The following is a 12931-nucleotide window of genomic DNA, read 5'->3' on the forward strand; positions in this document are numbered from 1 at the left end:
TATATATATATATATATATATATATATATATATATCTCACACATCCTCTTAAACCAATCATCTGTTGATAGATACTCAAGTTGTTTTCATGCCTTGGCTATTGTAATAGTGCTGCTATGAATATTAGGGTGCCTGTATGTTTTCAAATTAGAGTTTTCATCTTTTCCAGATATATTCCCAGGAGTGGAATTGCCAGATCATATGATAGCTCTATTTTTAATTTTTTAAGGAACCTCCATATTGTTTTCCATAGTAGCTGCACCAATTTACATTCCCACCAACAGTGTAGAAGGGTTTCTTTTTCTCCACACCATCTCCAGCATTTATTATTTGTAGAGTTTTTGATGATGGTCATTCTGATAGCTGTGAGGTTTGATTGTGGTTTTGATTTGCATTTCTCTAATAATTAATGATGTTGAGCATATTTTCATGTGCCTGTTGGCCCTCTATGTATCTTTAAAGAAATGTCTATTTAGGTATTCTGCTCATTTTTCGATTGGGCTGTTAGGTTTTTTTTAATACTGAGTTGTATGAGCTGTTTATATATTTTAGGTATTAATCCCTTACAGGTTTTATCATTTGCAAATATTTTCTTTCATTCAGTAGCTTGTCTTTTCATTTTCTTGATGTTTTTCTTTGCTGTGCAAAAAATTTTAAGTTTAATTAGGTCCAATTTATTTATTTTTGCTCTTATTTCTTTTGCCTTAGGAGACAGATCTAGAAAAATATTTCTATAATTTATGTCAAAGAGTGTTGTGCCTATGTTATCTTCTATGATTGCTTTGTGTAGTATGGAAATTTTAATAATATTCTTCTGGTTCAAGAACATGGTATGTCTCTCCATTTCTTTGTATCATTTTCAAATTCCTTCATCAGTGTTTTATAGTTTTCAGAATATAGGTCTTTCACTTATCTCCTTGGTTAAGTTTATTCCTAGGTATTTTTGGTGTCTTTTGTAATATCTGAAATAACCAGTAAAAGAATGATAATAAAAGTCATAGCAAGTCAGATAATAGAAATTATATGTTGAAATAATAAAACATATGCAATTAATTTTTTAAAAGCCAGGAAAGGAGAAATAAAAGGGCAAATAAAAAAATGCCACAAATAGAACAAAAAGAGCAATATTTTATTCTCCAAATAGACAGACATACATGCTATGTAAGCATGCTATGCAAGCAAAAACAAAGCTAGTGTAGCTGTATTAATATTATATATCATATTTTTAATTTATATTAACATATAATATTAATATAGCACAAAAGTAGTTAAAATTAAGAGTAACAACTGAGATAAAGAGAGACATTTCCTAATGATAGGTAATTTAACAGGAATAAATAATATTAATACATTTATATAAACTTAATAACATAGCTTTAAAATATATAAACTAAAAAGTAACAGAACTAAAATGAGAAATCAACAAATCCACAGTGTGTGTTGGAGATTTTATAACACTTCTCCCAGTAACTTATAGAAAAAGCAGAGTCATTGCACAATGAAACAACATGATTAACCAATTTGACCTAATAGAGATTACAGAACACTACATCCAACAAACGTAGAAAAATAATTTTTTTCAGTTGCACATAGAACATTTACCAAAATATTCTGGACCATGAATCGTGTCTCAACACATTTCAAAGATTTAAAATAGAGCAGTGTATGTTCTCTGAATACTGTAAGATTAAATTAGAGCTCACTAAGGAAAAAGTAAGTAGAAAATCTCCAAATTTGTGAAAAAAAAAATTTAAGTCAATCACAGGGGAAATTAGAAAATATTGTGAATTTACTGGTAATGAAAATATAGCAGATCAAAATGTTGAGGATGTAGCAAAAGCAATACAGATTTGGAAACTCCCATTCCATAATACTAGAATACAGAGATGAACTTCAAGATAAGAATGTGACAGGAGGCATGCTTTCAGACACCTTTGTAAGAGAAGCTTAGAGGTCAAGTATCTTGAGAAAACATACCTCAGGTTCTCTCTGCAGGGAGAACTCTGTCACTCCCCATTTGCTCCATGGTGAAGACTACTTTCTGGTATTTGGATGAGTCTTCTAGGACTTCACCTTCCCATAAGAGTATTTACTTCATCTTTGGAAATTAAATAGTAAAATTTAGACCTTTGCCTATTAAGTATTTCACAACATCAAATCAAATCAAAAATATCAACAGAATAGAAATCAACACTAAATTTCAGTTGCCTGCAGTTAGAAAACTGAAATTGATATGACTTCAAACTGAGACAAAAATATGTAAAGCTGACCTCCAATCATAGTGTTTAGATGGTTCTGTGAAGATTTCCAGTCCCCACTCTGGATAGATGCAGGGTGCCCTGGGGAATTAATCAGGAAAGAATCAAATGTATCAGTCATTTTTGCCAGGCTGCCGCATAGATTTTGCTGGCATTTGAAGAAAAGAGTTAGCTGGCATGATTAACAAAATCACTCTGCTCCATTTTTATAAATTTAGCCAGAAAGGCTCATTGGAAGGTTAAGATACTTTAAGACATACAAAAAAACAAGTAAGGAACATGGAGAAAAATTCCCTATGTTTAACCAAGCATAATAAACATCACAATTAGTAGCAGCATGTTAAATTATCCTTTTTTTAAAATTTATTTATTAAATTTAATTTATTTTTATGTAGCAGGTTCTTATTAGTTATCTATTTTATACATATTAGTGTGTGTGTGTATATATATATATATATATATATATATATATATATATATATATATCAATCCCAATCTCCCAAATCATCTCACCACCTCCCCCCCACACCCCCGCCCTCTGCTTTTCACCCCTGGTGTTCATACGTTTGTTCTCTACATCTGTGTCTGCATTTCTGCCTTGCAAACCAGGTCATCTGTACCATTCTTCTAGATTCCACATATATGCATAAATTATCCTTAATCATTAAAATTCACTTATGCATTCTTTCCATTTTTTATTTTTCAAACTACTTCAACTTTAATTAGCACTAGTCATTTTTTCTCTTAATCACATTTGTATGAAAGTTATTGAAAGAAAGAGTACATTACATTGGGTTCTCTTAAATTCCCAATATTTCATTTATTAGTCAAATATAAACTTGATCAATAAACATGAGATAATCCTTATTTTCCTCTTTATTTTAGATGATTTTAGTGGGTTTCCTGATACTGGTATTATTTTTTTCTTCATCTAAGTTTATATTTCAATAATTCACAATCTAAAGTGCTTATTTCTATGTCCAGTTATGGAATAGTTTTCCCCACATATTCAGATAAATTGAATGTCTTTAGGTATGACAGTATTTTCTGAATGGGAAATGCTAGGTCACTTCCTCACACACAGAAGAAAAGCACTTAAACTAATGTTTTTCAAAATGTGGTTCTCAATCTAATTGCATCAGAGTACTGGTTACAAATGCTGCCACTTTAAGGTCCTACTCCAGGCCTACTGATCAAAAAGGAGGGGCAGGAGCAGGCGCTTGTACTGTTAATAAACTCCTCATACAAATTCTTATGTACACTTCAGTGCACGAGAATGCTGTAGACAGATACCTGTAATACACCATTTTAATCTTATATAAATTATTTCCTATCTTAAAACTTCATTGAAATGCCAAATTTAGTGTGTGGAGTGAGAATTTTTCTAAAACGTGGAATCTACTTATAAAAAGTTTGGAATAGCATCCAACTTCTCTCATAGAACTAGAATGGGTTAAGTTAGTAATTTCATTATAAACAGAGTAGGTCAGTCAGAATTTGGGGAGAGATAATTTTAAAAAGTAAATGGATAGAACTGCAGAATGGTTAGTATTCTCACCACTTCAAGAAAAACTAGCTTGTAGCTCATTATGAAAATTAAAGATTAAAGCTGTTTTGCATATATATACCATTCCTGGAAATAGGACCTTCACTTTATCAAAATGACATCATAATGAAAATCACATCTAAATAAAGTAAATGATAAAGACAGAAGGAGACTTACTTATTCTGAGTAGACTGTTTGAGAAACATTGCTGACACCAAGCCAAAATGAGGGCATGGGAAAGCAGCCAGGTGACTTGGGGCCCAGCCCACTAACCAGTGGGACAGCAACATACTCAGGATTCCTTGCAACACAGCCAGCCATACTGGGACATTGCCCTGCCCACCAGTGGCCAGCAGTCTCCATGCAAGGAAGGGCCTGGCAGTCAACAAGGCCAGGAACCAGCCATGAATACAAGCATGCCCACAATAGTAAGCCCTGCCACAACAGAAGGGCCCACATCACTCACATAGTGGGCACCCCTAGGACATATAGCTCTGGCAACCAGAGGGAAATGTGTGGCTGGGCCCCATAGGGTGTCTACTATATAAGGCCACTTCAAGATCAGGAAATATAACCAACCTACCTAATACAAAGGAATAAAAACAGAGAATTCAGTAATATGAGGCAACAGAGGAATATTTTCTAAGAGAAGGAACAAGATAAAACCACAGAAGAAGAACTAAGAGAAGAAGAGATAAGCAATCTACTTGAACCCCTCATTCAAGGGGTATTTATCGTTCAAGATAATGATCATAAACTTAGGAGAAGAGGGCTTCCCTGGTGAAGCGGTGGTTGGGAGTACACCTGCCAACGCAGGGGACGCGGGTTCGTGCCCCGGTCCGGGAGGATCCCACATGCCTCAGAGCGGCCGGGCCCATAAGCCATGGCCACTGAGCCTGCACATTCGGAGCCTGTGCTCCGCAACGGGAGAGGCCACAACAGTGAGAGACCCGCGTACCGCAAAAAAAAAAAAAAAAAAAAAAAAAAAAAAAAAAATTTAGGAGAAGAATGTATAAACACAGTGAGAAATAAAACAAAAAGTTAGAAAATATAAAGAAGAACCAAGTAGAGCTGAAGAATACAATAACTGAAATTTAAAAATACACTAGAAGGAATTAACAGAGTAACAGATGAGTGAACTGGAGCATAGAATAATGGAACAGAAAAGCTCAATATAGAAAAGAAAAAAAGAAGTTTCAAAAATGAGGATACATTAAGAGATCTACTAACACACCATTGTAAAGCAATTATACCCCAATAAAGATGTTAAAAAAAAAAAAAAAAGAGAGATCTATGGGAGAACATCAGCCATACTATCGTTTGCATGATAAGGTCCCCCAGAAGGAGAAGAGAGGAAGGGATGGAGAATTTATTTGAAGAGATAATGGCAGAAACTTTCCTAACCTGAGAAAGGAAACAGAGGTTCAGTAGGCACAGAGTCCCAAATAAGACGAACCTAAAGAAATCCACACCAAGACTCACTGTAATTACAATGGCAAAAATTAAAGATAAAGAGAGAATATCAAAAGCAGCAAGAGAAAAGCACCTGACTATATACAGAAGAACTCCCTTAAGGCTATCAGCTGAGTTTTCAGTAGAAACTTTGCAGGCCTAATGGGAGTGGCACAATATATTCAAAGTGATGAAAGAAAAAAAATATACAACCAAGAATATTCTACCTGGCAAAACTATCATTCATATTTAAAGGTGAGATAAAGAGTTTTACATAAAAGCAAAACTAAGAGTTCAGCACCACTAAACTGGATTTACCAAAAATGTTAAAGGGACTTCTCTAAGCAGAAAAGACCACAACTAGAAATATGAAAAAGACTACAACTAGAAATAGGAAAAAAACTGATTGGTAAAGGCAAATATACAGTAAAGGTAGGAGATCAAACACTTATAAAGCTAGTAGGAAGGTTGAAAGATGAAAGCAATAAAAACATTTATATCCACAATCATTAGATTAGGGATACACAGACCAAAAGATGTAAAATATGATTTAAAAAAAAATTAAATGTGGAGGAGGGGGAGTAAAAAAGTGGGGTTGTTAAAATGCATATGAACTTGAGATCATCAACTTATAATAATCATATATATGTGTATATTTATATATGTTATATCTAAATCTCATGATAACCAGAAACCAAAAATCTATAATAGATACACACACAAAAAAGAGAAAGGAATCCAAACATAACACTAAAGATAGTCATTAAGTCACAAGGTGGGTGATCAAACAGAAGAAAGGAGCAAAAAAGAACTATAAAAACTACCCAGGGCTTCCCTGGTGGCGCAGTGATTGAGAGTCCGCCTGCCGATGCAGGGGACATGGGTTCGTGCCCCGGTCCCGGGGGATCCCACATGCCGCGGAGCGGCTGGGCCAGTGAGCCATGGCCGCTGAGCCTGCACGTCCGGAGCCTGTGCTCCACAACGGGAGAGGCCACAACAGTGAGAGGCCCACGTACCACAAACAAAACAAACAAACAAAAACTACCCAAAAACAGTTAACAAAATGGCAATAAGTACATACCTATCAATAATTTCATAAATGTAAATGGAATAAATGCTCCAATCAAAAGACATAGAGTAGATGAATGGATTAAAAAAAAAACAACCATATAGAAGTGGCCTAAAAAGACTCACTTCAGATCCAAAGATACACAGAGAATGAAAGTGAGAGGATGGAAAAAAGTATTCAATGCAAAAGGAAATAAAAAGAAAGGTGGGGGCTTCCCTGGTGGTGCAGTGGTTGAGAGTCCGCCTGCCAATGCAGGGGACACAGGTTCGTGCCCCGGTCTGGGAAGATCCCACATGCCGTGGAGTGGCTGGGCCAGTGAGCCATGGCCGCTGAGCCTGCGCGTCCAGAGCCTGTGTTCCGCAATGGGAGAGGCCACAACAGTGAGATGCCTGTGTACCGCAAAAAAAAAAAAAAGAAAAGAAAGGTGTGGGGGGGTTGCAATACCTATATCAGACTAAATAGACTTTAAAATAGAGACTGTAATAGGAGAGAAAGAAGGACATTACATAATGACAAGGGATCAATCCAACAAGAAGATATAATAATTGTAAATATATATGCAACCAACATAGGAGCACCTAAATACGTACAGCAAATATTAACAAATCTAAAGGAAGAAATTGACAACAATGCAATAATAGTAGGGGATGTTAACACCCCATTTACATCAATGAACAGATCATCCAGACATAAAATCAATACAAAAACACTGGCCTTAAAAAATACATTAGATCAGATGGAGATTTCTCTCTCTCTCTCTCTTTGTATTTTATATATATATATATATATATATAAAATATTCTATCCAAAGGCAACAGAAAACACATTTTTTTCAAGTGCACTTGGACCATTATCCAGGATAGATTACATACTAGGCCACAAACAAGTCTCAGTAAATTTAGGAAGATTGAAATTATATCAAACATCTTTTCCAACCACAAAAAATACAAGACTAGAAATCAACTGTATGAAAAAAACTAAAAATAATTGGAGGCTAACCAACATGCTACTAAACAACCAGTGGGTTACTGAAGAAATCAAAGAGAAAATTAAAAAATACCTGGAGACAAATGAAAATGGAAGCACAACAGTCTATATGGGACACAGTAAAAGGAGTTCTAAGAGACCAGTTTATAGCAATATAAGCCTACCTCAGGGAACAAGAAAAATTTCAAATGAACATCTAACTTTACACCTAAAGGAACAAGAAAAAGAACAAAAAATCCCACAGTTAGTAGATGGAAAGAAATAATAAAGATCAGAACAGATATAAATGAAATAGAGACTAGAAAAAAAATAGAAAATATTAATAAAACTAAGATCTGATTCTTTGAAAAGATAAACAAAATTGATAAATCTTTTAGCCAGACTCATCGAAAAACACAAAGAGGGCCCAAATAAATAAAAGCAGAAATAGAAAAGAAGTTACAACTGACACCACAGAAATACAAAGCCTCATAAGAGATTAGTACGGACAATTATATGCCAATAAAATGGACAACTAGAAGGAATGTATAAATTTCTAGGAATGTACAATTTCCCAAGACAAAAGAAAAAAAAATTCCCAAGAGAAAGAAGAAAGCTGGAGGTATCACTCTTCCTGATTTCAAACTATATTATTCAAACAGTATATATTTATATTCAAATAGTAATTGTAACAGTGTAGAACTGGCACAAAAACATTCACACAGATCAATGAAACAGAAAAGAGAGCCCAGAAATGAACATACACTTATATGGGCAATTAGTCTATGACAAAGGAGGCAAAAATATATAACGGGGAAAAGACAGCCTCTTCAGTAAATGGTGTTTGGAAAACTGTACAGATATATGCAAAAGAATCAATCTGTACTACCTTCTCACACCAATTACCAAAATAAATTCAAAATGGATTAAAGACTTAAACGTAAGACCAGAAACCATAAAACTTCTAGAAGAAAACATAGGCAGTATGCTATTTGACATAAGTCTTAGCAATATTTTTTGGATATGTCCTTTCAGGCAAGGGAAATAAAAACAAAAATAAACAAATGGGACTGCAATCAAACTAAAAAGCTTTTGTACAGTGAAGGAAACTTCAAAAAATTAAAAATAGAACTATCCAGCAATTCCAGTTCTGTGTGTTTTTCTGAAGAAAACAAAAACACTACTTCAAAAAGATATATGCACCCCTATGTTAATCACAACTTTATTTACAATAACCAATATTTACACTTATCAAAGCAACCTAAGCATCCATCAACAGATGAATGGATAAAGAAGATGTGGTATATGTATACAATGGAATGTTACTCAGGCATGCAAAAGAATGAAATCTTGCCATTTGTGGCAACATGAATGGACCTAGAGGGTTCTATGCTGAGTGAAATAAGTCAGACAAAGAAAGACACTTACTGTCTGATTTCACTTATGTGTACAATCTAAAAAGTAAATGAACAAACATAACAAAACAGAGCAAAGTTATAGATACATAGAAAAAACAGTTGCTTTCCAGAGGGGGAGATGAGTGACATGAATAGGTGAGGGAGATTAAGAGGTACAAACTTCCAGTTACAAAATAAATGAGTCACAGGGATGAAATGTACAGCATAGGGAATATAGTCAATAACATTATAACTTTGTATGATAACAGATGGTAATTAGACTTATTGTGAGGATCATTTTGTAATGCATAGAAATATCTAATCACTATGTTATGCACCTGAACTAACATAGCATTGTAGGTCAATTATGCTTCAAACAACAACAACAACAACAAATAAATGAACAAAATGAGGGTATGAGGGAATGTATATAAGAGATGTAGAAAAGGGTTAGCTTGAGTCTGCATACCTAAGAAAGCGAGAACTTCTTTCCAAATATTGCTGGGTTGTTATTTAGTGACTATTCAGTAAGTTTGGGCATTAAATAACCCATATATCCCTACATATTCATGTTGCCTTACCTGCTTTAATGTATTGGTTTGTCTACTTGGAAAAAACATAAGAAATGTGTGGAGCCAGACTTGGCAAAAGATAAGTTCATCAACCAAGGTCCTTCTGCTTAAATTGCCCTCCTCATTACCCTTAGGACCCAGGAATAAGAAACTGTCCAAAATAATATAAAGGTTGGTCCTTTCATTCAAATAGGTAGCCTTTATTACCATGTTTTATTTTCCAGACACATTTTTTGGATCAAAGTAAATATATACATTTTAAAAGTCTAACTATAAGGAAAAACAACTGACCCCTTCCTTATTTCTCACTAACTCTGAATCCCTCTCCCCTAAATTTTGTAACTGTTTTTTTTCTGGCAACTTCCTGTTATACTTGGCTATAAATAATAGGGTTATACTTCTATTTGTTGAGTTATTGATTTAAGACATTAACATTTCCCTTGTATTATTATGTAAGAAGAGGATTTAGACTTTCCCTTATTAGCTCTTTTTTAATGCCAGCCTCTGTGCCTCTTCTACTGTGCCTTGGGTGTCCTTGGGTATAGAGCATCTAGTTCAATTTTTCCATCAAATAAAACTCTATTCTTTTGCAAGGAGTGAAAGAGGCAGATGCTTGGCTATACAGGACTGGGAAGGGGCCCTGTGGTTAAGATGCTTGCAAACACTTTCAGTTCATTCTCCTCATTTTAGTCCATGTTTCATCCTACCTCTATCATACCTGGTCTTCAAATGTGAGAGCCCTTCAAGCAAGAATTATCGTGCTTGCCTTTAACATTCCCTTTCCATCTTGTATCCACTTCAAACTTCTAAAAGCTATGCTGTCATCTCCTATATGACTTTTTTTTTGTTTATACCATAATCACTTCTTTACTCTGACTTTACCCAGATTTCAGAAAAAAAAGCACAGATAAATGTGTATATACAGTGCACAATGTTTAACCTCAAATCTCATGAATAGATAGTATAATCCATTTATTGCTTCATTGGAATACTTCTGTATAAACAAGTAAGAGTCACCAGTTTTTGTTTTTATAGACAATATTCCTATTGTTTTGATTCTGATAGCATAATATGAGTGGAGTAAAACAGGCACTCTCATACATTGATTGTGACCATATAAATTGGTACAACCCTTTTGGAAAACAATTTAGCAATATGCATTTAAAAGCCATTAAATTTTTAACACTCTTGGGCTCAGTAAAATTCTACTTCTAAATGTCTGTTCCTAGGAAACAATCTTAAATCCAAGAATGAGAAAATTATGCACAAAGATACTTTTATGTGCTTACTATAAGAGGATAAAATAGGCAATAATCTCATACTATCAGTAAGAAAATGGCTAAGGAAAGGCACAAACACCCAATAGAATGGTATACAGATATTTAAATGTTGTTTACAAAGACTGTGTGGAAACAGTTGGAAGTTGGAACCTGAGCTGAACGCTTACTCAAAATAGTTGTTTCAGTGAGAAAGGTTTTTTTCAAAGAGAGAATAAAACCTGGGAAATACGTTTATGGAGGATATATTTATACATCATTAGTATGTTAGAGTTGAAAAGCAGTTATCTGGTCTTGAACAAGACTTATTAAGTATTTAAAATATATTCTAAGAATTAATTATTACAGAAAACTGTAAGCTGTGTTTTACAAAACAGAATTCAAGTACTTGAAAAACACAAGGCAATTTGGTTCAAAAGTACTTGGGATGTATTGAAGTCAACATAGCTTATTTTTATAGCAGTGCTAAATAGCTTCTGAATGTCTAGTTTGATAATGATGCATGAATATTCTTACTCCAGGGGACAGTGAAACTAATTACTTTGGAACATTGGTGTTTTGAATTTGTGCCAGGATTTCTTGAGAAGAGTGCAAACAACTTCATAAAAATTAATCCATTTATTCTTATCATTTCTTGCTGATACAGGTATGAATCAGATAGTTTCCCAGATTTATAATATGTAAGCCACAAAGAATATTTAGCATCTCGTTGAAATCTATATTTCATAGAATCCAAATCCCCTGTACCCTAAGTCAATTGTTCTTTGCACTGGCCTTCACTGTCATTTCATTGGATTGAGAAAGTATTCCTCACACTCCTTAGTGTGATCAACTAAAATGCAGAGGAGATTAGCCTCTCACTTCCTGATAATGATGTTAGAGTATTAAAAATAAAAAAAGAAACCTACAGTGAGCCTGAAGCAGATAAGGATGTTAACTATCAATTATGTTGTTTGAACAAAGTTTATGATTGAAATTCAATGACTGAAGCATTTGTGACATTACTTTAAGTGAATCAGGATGGCTTAATGGCCTATGTCAAGTATCATTATATATCATTTATATCATCATATAAGCACTGAGAAAATAAGTAACTTGAGATATATTTTATGCTGATTGTCTGGGAAAGAGTATTTATTTAAAACATTTTCAAAAGGAATTCATCCTTCTTGATTACTACTGACTACTTAGTCAAACTAATAACACATACTTCATTGTCTAAGATGAAAATTTGACCCATAATTAGTATTGTACCTTGAGTGATTCTCCAGTGTAGACGGAATTCTATTTTAATGATTACTATCATAGCATTTCAGATTATGCTGTAACTATCTCCACTTTCCCCAAAAAGGTTCTATTAACACTACTTTGGTGCTATGAATATAATACAATTTATTAAAAGAAAGTCCTATAAAATATCCATATGCTTGTAAATCCCTATCTATAAATATGTTTGAAATAGTATTCTTTTGGTTCAGTGTTAAAATGTATATGTGCAATGACTTTGTATGAATGTGTATTTAAGGTTAAATGATCAAAGTGCATTATGATACTATTCATTTCAAGAGGTGCTGGTACAATGAGGAGTGCAGATGGAATTATAATAGGAACTTGAAGCATGAATAAATTCCCTTCTTTAGTGATGTGTACTAGTAGCAATAATACAGTCATCTTCCTTAGACCCAGTCATGTGGTGATTAGGGGCAAAAAGCAAAGAAATGCGTAACCTTGGACAACCTAAGGGATTAGCAAAAATGGGGCATGTTCCTTAATGAAACATCAAGTCCTGTGATAAGGTGGAAAAAGAAATAAAATTGCGTTGAGAATAAGATGTAAGTCAGTAATTCTATTGTGCTACCAACTGTCAAATTTACACAGGAAGAGCTTTTTTAACAAGAAAAATAAAAGCATCTGTATTAAAAAATGATCGATACATCACTTTTAAAAACATGCCAAGTTTTATTGGAAATGTATTCAAACACATTTACTCTCTTCCTTCAAGACTCTAATCCAATAATAAATTCTTGTTAAGAATTTTTCTTTTTCTTTTTTTGCTCTCCTTTTTTTCTTAACATCTTTATTGGAATATAATTGTTTTACAATGGTGTGCTAGTTTCTGCTTTATAACAAACTGAATCAGCTATACATATACATATATCCCCATATCTCTTCCCTCTTGCATCTCCCTCCCACCCTCCCTATCTCACCCCTCTAGGTGGTCACAAAGCACAGAGCTGATCTCCCTGTGCTATGCAGCTGCTTCCCACTAGCTATCTATTTTACATTTGTTAGTATATATAAGTCCATGCCACTCTCTCACTTCGTCCCAGCTTACCCTTCCCCCGTCCCATGTCCTCAAGTCCATTCTCTATGTCTGCGTCTTTATTCCTGTCG

The sequence above is a fragment of the Aethalodelphis obliquidens genome, unplaced genomic scaffold (assembly GCF_003676395.1).
Source record: "Aethalodelphis obliquidens isolate GAN/ISIS:26980383/991018 unplaced genomic scaffold, ASM367639v1 scaffold10, whole genome shotgun sequence".
NCBI lineage: Eukaryota > Metazoa > Chordata > Mammalia > Artiodactyla > Delphinidae > Aethalodelphis > Aethalodelphis obliquidens.